The following is a 12753-nucleotide window of genomic DNA, read 5'->3' on the forward strand; positions in this document are numbered from 1 at the left end:
ATTTGATATACGTTGTAACGTATAACGTTATATACTATGACGTTATAACGTATAACGTTATGTATTATTACGTTATAACGTATAACGTTATATACTATTACGTTATAACGTATAACGATATATGGTATAACGTTCTATACTGTTACGCTATAACATATAACGGTATATTGAACAACCTTATAACGTATAACATTATATACTACTACCTTATAACGTTACGCACCATACACTATTAGGTTCTATCGTATAACGTTATACACTATTACGTTATATCGTATAACGTTATATACTATTACGTTATAACGTATAACGTTAATTACTATTACTTTACAACGTATAACGTTATGTACTATTACGCTATAACGTATAACGTTATATGCTATTACCTTATGACGTATAACGTTATATTGTATGACCTTATAACGTATATCGTCATGTAGCATTACGGTATAACGTACAACGTTATATACTATCACGTTATAACGTATAATGTTATATACTATTAGGCTATAACGTATAACGTTACAAACCATTACCTTATAACGTATAACAATTTATACAATTACGTTATAACGTATAACGTTATATGCTATTACGGCATATCGTATAACGTTATATACTATTACCCTATGACGTATAACGTTACATACTATTACGTTATAACATATAACGTTATATACTACTACCTTATAACGTATAAATATATATACTATACCCTTATAACGAATAACGAGATATGGTATTACCTTATGACGTATAACGTTATATTGTATAACATTATAACGTATAACGATATATGCTATTACGTTATATCGTATAACGTTATGTATTATTACGTTATAACGTATAACGTTATATACTATTACGTCACAACGTATAACGTTATATACTATTACGTTATATCGTATAACGTTATATATTATTACCCTATGACGTATAACGTTACATACTATTACGCTATAACGTATAACGTTATAAACTATTACATTATGACGTATAACGTTATATACAATCACATTATAACGCATAACGTTATATTGTATGACCTTATAGCGTATATCGTTATGTAGCATTACGGTATAACGTACAACGTTATATACCATCAGGTTATAACGTATAATGTTATATACTATTAGGCTATAACGTATAACGTTACAAACCATTACCTTATAACGTATAACGATTTATACTATTACGTTATAACGTATAACGTTATATGATATTACGTCATATCGTATAACGTTATATACTATTACCCTATGACGTATAACGTTACATACTATTACGTCACAACGTATAACGTTATATACTATTACGTTATATCGTATAACGTTATGTATTATTAAGTTATAACGTATAACGTTATATACTATTACCTTATAACGTATAACGTTATATGCTATCACGTTATAACGTATAACGTTATATTGTATAACCTTATAACGTATAACGTTATATTGTATAACCTTTTAACGTATAACGTTATATACGAATACGTTATAACGTATAACGATATATTGTATAACCTTATAACGTATAACGTTATATACTATGAAGTTATAACGTATAACGTTATGTATTATTATGTTATAACGTATATCGTTATATTGAAAAACATTATAACGTATAACGTTATATACTAATACGTTATAACGTATAACGTTATATACTAATACGTTATACCGTACAACGTTATATACTGTCACGATATAACGTTTGAAGTTATATACTAATACGTTATAACATATAACGCTATATTGTATTACATTATAACGTATAACGTTATATACTAATACGTTATAACGTATAACGATATATACTAATACGTTATAACGTATAACGTTAAATTGTATAACCTTATAACGTATGACGTTACATTGTATAACCTTATAAAGTATAACGTTATATACTATTACGTTATATCGTATAACGTTATAAACTATTACCTTATGACGTATAACGTTACATACTATTACGCTATAACATATAACGATATACACTATTACCTTATGACGTATATCGTTATATACTATCACGATATAACTTATAACGTTATATTGCATGTTCTTATAACGTATATCGTTATGTACCATTACGGTATAACGTACAACGTTATATACTATCACGCCATAACGAATAATGTTATATACTATTACGCTATAACGTATAACGTTATAAACTATTACCTTATAACGTATATCGATATATACTATTACGTTATAACGTATAAAGTTATATACTATTACCTTATGACGCATAACGTTATATACTATCACGTTATAACGTATAACGTTATAATGCATGATCTTATAACGTATATCGTTATGTATGATTACGGTATAACGTACAACGTTATGGACTATCACGTCATAACGTATAATGTTATATACTATTACGCTATAACGTATAACGTTAAAAACTATTACCTTATAACGTATAACGATATATACTATTACGTTATAACGTATAACGCTATATAGTAATACGTTATAACGTATAACGTTATATACTATCGCGATATAACGTATAACGTTATATACTAATCCGTTATAACGTATCACGTCATATACTATTACTTTATGACGTATAACGTTACATACTATTACGATGTAACATATAACGTTATGTACTACTACGTTATAACGTATAACGTTATATACGATTACGTTTCAACGTATAACTTTATATACTATTACCTTATATCGTATAACCTTTATATACTATTACGCTATAACGTAATCCGTTATATGGTATAACCTTATACCGTACTAGCATGTATCGTTATACGTTTTAATGTAAAAGCATGTAACGTTATACGTTATAATGAAATACTACACAACGTTTTACGTCATAACATAATAGTATATAACGTTATACATTATAACGTAATAGCATATATCGTTATAAGTTATAACGTAACATTATATTATATAACGTAATAGCATATAACGTTATACGTTATAACTTAATAGCATATAACATTATACGTTGTATCGTAATATCACACAACGTTATGCGATATAACGCATTGTTACAGAATGATATACGTTATTGCGTAATAGTATATAACGTTATACGTCCGAAGGTAATAGTATGTATCGTTATACGTTATATCGTAATGCAATATATCGTTATACGTTATAATGTAATAGTATATAAGTTTATACGTTATAAGGTAATGCTACATAACGTTAAACCTTATATCGTGAGGCTATATAACGTTATACGTTATAACGTGATAGTATATAACGTTATACGTCATAAGGTAATAGTATATAACGTTATACGTTATAACGTAACAGTATATAACGTTATACGTTATAATGTGATAGTATAAAACGTTATACGTCATAAGGTAATAGTATATAACGTTATACGTCGATACTTAATAGTACATAACGTTTTACGTCATAACGTAGTAGTATATAACGTTGTACGTTATACCGTAATGATACATAACGATACACGTTATAAGGTCATACAATATAACGTTATACGTTATAAGGTAATAGTATATAACGTTATACGTTATATGGTAGTAGTATATGACGTTTTACGTTATAACGTAACAGTATATAACGATATACGTTATATGGTGATAGTATATAATGTTATACGTTATGACGTAATACTATATAACGTTATACGTTATATGGTAATAGTATATAACGTTATACGTTATGACGTAATAGTATATAACGTTATACGTTATAAGGTAGTAGTATAAAACATTAAACGTTATAAGGTTATACAATATAACGTTATACGTTACAACGTAATGCCACATAACGTTATACGTTATATGGTAGTAGTATGTAACGTTATACGTTATGACGTGATAGTATATAACGTTATACGTTATAAGGTAATAGTGTATAACGTTATACGTTATAAGGTAATACTATATAAGGTTATACGTTATAATGTGATAGTATATAACGTTATACGTTATAAGGTTATACCATATCACGTTATACGTTATGAGGTTATGCCATGTCACGTTATACGTTATAAGGTAATAGTATGTAACGTTATACGTTATGACGTAATAGTATATAACGTTATACGTTATGACGTAATACTGTATCACGTTATACGTTCTAATGTAATAGTATATAACGTTATAAGGTATGACGTAATAGTATATAACGTTATAAGGTATGACGTAATAGTATATAACGCTATACGATATGTCGTAATAGTATATAACGTTATACTTTATGATGTAATAGTATATAACGTTATACGTTTTGACGTAATAGTATATAACGTTACACGTTATGACGTAGTAGTATATAACGTTATACGTTATAACGTAATAGCATATAACGTTATACGTTATGACGTAATAGTATATAACGTTATACGTTATAAGGATATACCATATCTCGTTATACGTTATATGGTAATAGTATTAAACGTTATAAGTTATACGGTTGGACAATAAAACGTTATACGTTATAACGTAATAGTATATAACGTTATAAGGATTGACGTAATAGGATATAACGTTATACGTTATGATGTAATAGTTTATAACGTTATACGTTATGACGTAATTGTATATAACGTTATACGTTATGACGTAATAGTATATAACATTATACGTTATGACGTAATAGTATATAACGTTATACATTATAAGGATATACCGTATCTCGTTATACGTTATATGATAATACTATATAACGTTATACGTTATAACGTAATAATATATAACGTTATACGTTATAAGGTTATACCATATCACGTTATACGTTATAAGGTTATACCATATCACGTTATACGTTATAAGGTAATAGTATGTAACGTTATACGTTATGACGTTATAGTATATAACGTTAGACTTTATGACGTAATGGTATATAACGTTATACTTTATGACGTAATAGTATATAACGTTATACGTTATTGTTTAATAGTATATAACGTTATACGTTATGACGTAATAGTATATAACGTTATACGTTTTGAGGTAGTACTATATAACGTTATACGTTATAATGTGATAGTATATAACGTTATACGTTATAAGGTTATACCATATCACGTTATACGTTATAAGGTTATGCCATATCACGTTATACGTTATAAGGTAAGAGTATGTAACGTTATACGTTATGACGTGATAGTATATAACGTTATACGTTATAAGGTAATAGTGTATAACGTTATACGTTATAAGGTAATACTATATAAGGTTATACGTGATAACGTAATAGTATATGACGTTATACGTTATAACGTAATAGTATATAAAGTTATTCGTTATAACGTAATAGAATATAACGTTATACGTCATAAGGTTATACGATATAACGTTATACGTTATAAGGTTATATAATATAATGTTATACGTCCTAAGGTTATACCATATCACGTTATACGTTATAAGGTTATACCATATCACGTTATACGTTATAAGGTAATAGTATGTAACGTTATACGTTATGACGTGATAGTATATAACGTTATACGTTATGACGTAATAGTATATAACGTTATACGTTATATGGTTATACAATATAACGTCATACGTTGTAAGGTAATACTATATAACGTTATACGTTATAAGATAATACTATATAACGTTACACGTTATAACGTAATAGTATATAACGTCATACGTTATAAGGTTATACCAAATGACGTTATACGTTATAAGGTAATAGTATGTAGCGTTATACGTTATGACGTAATAGTATATAACGTTATACGTTATGACGTAATAGTATATAACGTTGTACGGTATGACGTAACAGTATATAACGTTGTACGTTATGACGTAATAGTATATAACGTTATACGTTATAAGGTTATACCAAATCACGTTATACGTTATAAGGTAATAGTATGTAACGTTATACGTTATGACGTAATAGTATATAACGTTATACGTTATGACGTGATACTATATAACGTTATACGTTGTAAGGTAATACTATATAACGTTATACGTGATAACGTAATAGTATATAACGTTAGACTTTATAACGTAATAGTATATAACGTTATACCATATGATGAAATAGTATATAACGTTATACGTTATGGTGTAATAGTATATAACGTTATACGTTATAAGGTTATACCATATCACGTTATACGTTATAAGGTTATACCAAATCACGTTATACGTTATAAGGTAATAGTATGTAACGTTATACGTTATGACGTGATACTATATAACGTTATACGTTGTAACGTAAAAGAATATAACGTTATAAGTTATAAGGTTATATAATATAATGTTATACGTCATAAGGTTATACGATATAACGTTATACGTTACAAGGTTATACAGTATAACGTTATACGTCATAAGGTTATACAATATAACGTTATACGTTTTAAGGTTATATAATATAACGTTATACGTTATTACGTAATATTATATAACGCCATACGTTATAACGTAATAGTATATAACGTTATACGTTGTAAGGTAATACTATATAACGTTATACGTTATGACGTGTTAGCATATGACGTTATACGTTATAAATTTATACCATATCACGTTATACGTTATGACGTAATAGTATATAACGTCATACGTTATAAGGATTTACCATATCACGTTATACGTTATAAGGTAATAGTATATAACGTTATACGTTATAACGTAATAGTATATAACGTTATACGTGATAAGGATATACCATATCACGTTATACGTTATAAGGTAATAGTATATAACGATATACGTTAAAAGGTTATACAATATAACGTTATACGTTATAAGGTTATACAATATAACGTTATACGTTATAATGTTATAAAATATAACGTTATACGTTATAACGTAATAGTATATAACGCTATACTTATAACGTAATAGCATATGACGTTATACGTTATAAATTTATACCATATCACGTTATACGTTATGACGTAATAGTATATAACGTTATACGTTATAAGGATTTACCATATCACGTTATACGTTATAAGGTAATAGTATATAACGTTATACGTTATAACGTAATAGTATATAACGTTATACGTGATAAGGATATACCATATCACGTTATACTTTATAAGGATATACCATATCACGTTATACGTTATAAGGTAATAGTATATAACGTTATACGTTAAAAGGTTATACAATATAACGTTATACGTTAAAAGGTTATACAATATAACGTTATACGTTATAAGGTTATACAATATAACGTTATACGTTATAAGGGTATACAATATAACGTTATACGTTATAACGTGATAGCATATAACGTTATACGTTATAAGGTAATAGAATATAACGTTATACGTTATGACGAAATAGTATACAACGTTATACGTTATAAGGTAATAGAATATAACGTTATACGTTATGACGCAATAGTATATAACGTTATACGTTACAAGGATTTACCATATCTCCTTATACGTTATAAGGTAATAGTATATAACGTTATACGTTATAACGTAATAGTATATAACGTTACACGTTATAACGAAATAGTATATAACGTTATACGTTATGACGTAATAGTATATAACGTTATACGTGATATGGATATACCATATCACGTTATACGTTATAAGGTAATAGTATATAACGTTATACGTTAAAAGGTTATACAATATAACGTTATACGTTATAAGGTTATACAATATAACGTTATACGTTATAACGTGATAGCATATAACGTTATACGTTATAAGGTAATAGAATATAACGTTATACGTTATGGCGAAATAGTATACAACGTTATACGTTATAAGGTAATAGAATATAACGTTATACGTTATGACGTAGTAGTATATAACGTTATACGTTATAACGTAATAGTATATAACGTTATACGTTATAACGTAATAGTATATAACCTTATACGTTATGACGCAATAGTATATAACGTTATACGTTATAAGGATTTACCATATCTCGTTATACGTTATAAGGTAATAGTATATAACGTTATACGTTATAACGTAATAGTATATAACGTTACACGTTATAACGAAATAGTATATAACGTTATACGTTATGACGTAATAGTATATAACGTTATACGTGATAAGGATATACCATATCACGTTATACGTTATAAGGTAATAGTATATAACGTTATACGTTATAACGTAATAGTATACAACGTTATACGTTATAAGGTAATAGTATATAACGTTATACATTATAACGTAATAGTATATAACGTTACACGTTATAACGAAATAGTATATAACGTTATACGTTATGACGTAATAGTATATAACGTTATACGTGATAAGGATATACCATATCACGTTATACGTTACAAGGTAATAGTATGTAACGTTATACGTTATAACGTAATAGTATACAACGTTATACGTTATAAGGTAATAGTATATAACGTTATACGTTATAACGTAGTAGTATGTAACGTTATACGTTATAACGCAATAGTATATAACCTTATACGTTATGACGTAATAGTATATAACGTTATACGTTATGATGTAATAGTATATAACGTTATATGTTATGACGTAATAGTATATAACGTTATACGTTATAAGGTAATACCATATCACGTTATACGCTATAACGTAATAGTATATAACGTTATACGTTATGGCGTAATTGTATATTACGTTATTTGTTATAAGTTAATAGTATATAACGTTATACGTTATAAGGTAATACTATATAACGTTATACGTTATGACGTAATAGTATATCATGTTATACGTTATAAGGATTTACCATATCACGTTATACGTTATATGGGTATACAATATAACGTTATACTTTATGACGTGATAGCATATAACGTTACACGTTATAAGGTAATAGAATATAACGTTAAACGTTGTGACGTAATAGTATTTAACGTTATATGTTATGATGTAATAGTATATAACGTTATATGTTATGACGTAATAGTATATAACGTCATACGTTATAAGGTAATACCATATCACGTTACACGCTATAACGTAATAGTATATAACGTTATACGTTATGACGTAATTGTATATTACGTCATTTGTTATAAGTTAATAGTATATAACTTTATACGTTATAACGTAGTAGTATACAACGTTATACGTTATAAGGTAATTGTATGTAACGTTATACGTTATGACGTGATAGCATATAACGTTATACGTTATATCGAAATAGTATATAACGTTATACGTTATGACGTGATAGCGTATAACGTTATACGTTATAAGGTAATACTATATAACGTTATACGTTATAACGTAATAGTATATAACGTTATACGTTATGACGTGATAGCATATAACGTTATACGTTATAAATTTATACCATATCACGTTATAAGTTATGACGTAATAGTATATAACGTTATACGTTATAAGGATTTACCATATCACGTTATACGTTATAAGGTAATAGTATATAACGTTATACGTTATAACGTAATAGCATATAACGTTATACGTTATAAATTTATACCATATCACGTTATACAATATGACGTAATAGTATATAACGTTATACGTTATAAGGATTTACCATGTCACGTTATACGTTATAAGGTAATAGTATATAACGTTAAACGTTATAAGGTAATACTATATAACGTTATACGTTATAACGTAATAGTGTATAACGTTATACGTTATGACGTACTAGTATATATCTCTATACGTTTTAAGGTTATACCAATTCATGTTATACGTTATAAGGTTATACCGTATCACGTTATGCTTTATGAGGTAATAGTATATAACGTTACACGTTATGACGCAATAGTATATAACGTTATACGTTGTAACGTAATAGTATACAACGTTATACGTTATAAGGTAATTGTATATAACGTTATACGTTATGACGTGATAGCATATAACGTCATACGTTATAAATTTATACCATATTAAGTTATACGTTATGGCGTAATAGTATATAACGTTATACGTTATAAGGATTTACCATATCACGTTATACGTTATAAGGTAATAGTATATAACGTTATACGTTATAACGTAATAGAATATAACGTTATACGTTATAACGAAATAGTATATAACGTTATACGTTATGACGTAATAGTATATAACGTTATACGTTATAAGGATATACCATTTCACGTTATACGTTATAAGGTAATAGTATATGACGTTATACGTTATGACGTAATTGTATATTACGCTATTTGTTATAAGTTAATAGTATATAACGTTATACGTTATGACGTAATTGTATATTACGTTATTTGTTATAAGTTAATAGTATATAACGTTATACGTTATGACGTGATAGCATATAACGTTATACGTTATAAATTTATACCATATCACGTTATACGTTATGACGTAATAGTATATAACGTTATACGTTAGAAGGTTATACAATATAACGTTATACGTTATAAGGTTATACAATATAACGTTATACGTTATAATGTTATAAAATATAACGTTATACGTTATAAGGTAATAGTATATAACGTTATACGTTATAACGTAATAGTATATAACCTTATACGTTATGACGTAATAGTATATCACGTTATACGATATAAGGATATACCATACAACGTTATACGTTATATGGTTATACAATATAACGTTATACGTTATGACGTGATAGCATATAACGTTATACGTTATAACGTAATAGTATATAACGTTATACGTTATAACGTAATAGTATATAACGTTATGCGTTATAAGGTAATAGTATATAACATTATACGTTATGACGTAATAGTATATAACGTTATACGTTATAACGTAATAGTATACAACGTTATACGTTATAAGGTAATTGTATATAACGTTATACGTTATGACGTGATAGCATATAACGTTATACGTTATAAATTTATACCATATTACGTTATACGTTATGACATAATAGTATATAACGTTATACATTATAAGGATTTACCATATCACGTTATACGTTATAAGGTAATAGTATATAACGTTATACGTTATAACGTAATAGTATATAACGTTATACGTTATAACGAAATAGTATATAACGTTATACGTTATGACGCGATAGCATATAACGTTATACGTTATGACGCGATAGCATATAACGTTATACGTTATAAATTTATACCATATTACGTTATACGTTATGACGTAATAGTATATAACGTTATACGTTATAAGGATATACCATTTCACGTTATACGTTATAAGGTTATACAATATAACGTTATACGTTATAATGTTATAAAATATAACGTTATACGTTATAAGGAAATAGTATATAACGTTATACGTTATGACGTAATAGTATATAACGTTATACGTTATAAGGATATACCACATCACGTTATACGTTATAAGGTAATAGTATATAACGTTATACGTTATGACGTAATAGTATATAACGTTATACGTTATAACGTAATACTATATAACGTTATACGTTATAATGTAATAGTATATAACGTTATACGTTATAAGGTTATACAATATAACGTTATACGTTATAATATTATAAAATATAACGTTATACGTTTTAAGGTAATAGTATATAACGTTATACGTTATAACGTAATAGTATATAACGTTATGCGTTATAAGGTAATAGTATATAACATTATACGTTATGACGTAATAGTATATAACGTTATACGTTATAACGTAATAGTATACAACGTTATACGTTATAAGGTAATTGTATATAACGTTATACGTTATGACGCGATAGCATATAACGTTATACGTTATAAATTTATACCATATTACGTTGTACGTTATGACGTAATAGTATATAACGTTATACGTTATAAGGATATACCATTTCACGTTATACGTTATAAGGTTATACAATATAACGTTATACGTTATAATGTTATAAAATATAACGTTATACGTTATAAGGAAATAGTATATAACGTTATACGTTATTACGTAATAGTATATAACGTTATACGTTATAACGTAATAGTATATAACGTTATGCGTTATAAGGTAATAGTATATAACATTATACGTTATGACGTAATAGTATATAACGTTATACTTTATAACGTAATAGTATACAACGTTATACGTTATAAGGTAATTGTATGTAACGTTATACGTTATGACGTGATAGCATATAACGTTATACGTTATAAATTTATACCATATTACGTTATACGTTATGGCGTAATAGTATATAGCGTTATACGTTATGACGCAATAGTATATAACGTTATACGTTGTAACGTAATAGTATACAACGTTATACGTTATAAGGTAATTGTATATAACGTTATACGTTATGACGTGATAGCATATAACGTCATACGTTATAAATTTATACCATATTAAGTTATACGTTATGGCGTAATAGTATATAACGTTATACGTTATAAGGATTTACCATATCACGTTATACGTTATAAGGTAATAGTATATAACGTTATACGTTATAACGTAATAGAATATAACGTTATACGTTATAACGAAATAGTATATAACGTTATACGTTATGACGTAATAGTATATAACGTTATACGTTATAAGGATATACCATTTCACGTTATACGTTATAAGGTAATAGTATATGACGTTATACGTTATGACGTAATTGTATATTACGCTATTTGTTATAAGTTAATAGTATATAACGTTATACGTTATGACGTAATTGTATATTACGTTATTTGTTATAAGTTAATAGTATATAACGTTATACGTTATGACGTGATAGCATATAACGTTATACGTTATAAATTTATACCATATCACGTTATACGTTATGACGTAATAGTATATAACGTTATACGTTAGAAGGTTATACAATATAACGTTATACGTTATAAGGTTATACAA

This window comes from Bombus fervidus, chromosome 9, assembly GCF_041682495.2.
Source record: "Bombus fervidus isolate BK054 chromosome 9, iyBomFerv1, whole genome shotgun sequence".
Classification (NCBI taxonomy): Eukaryota; Metazoa; Arthropoda; class Insecta; order Hymenoptera; family Apidae; genus Bombus; species Bombus fervidus.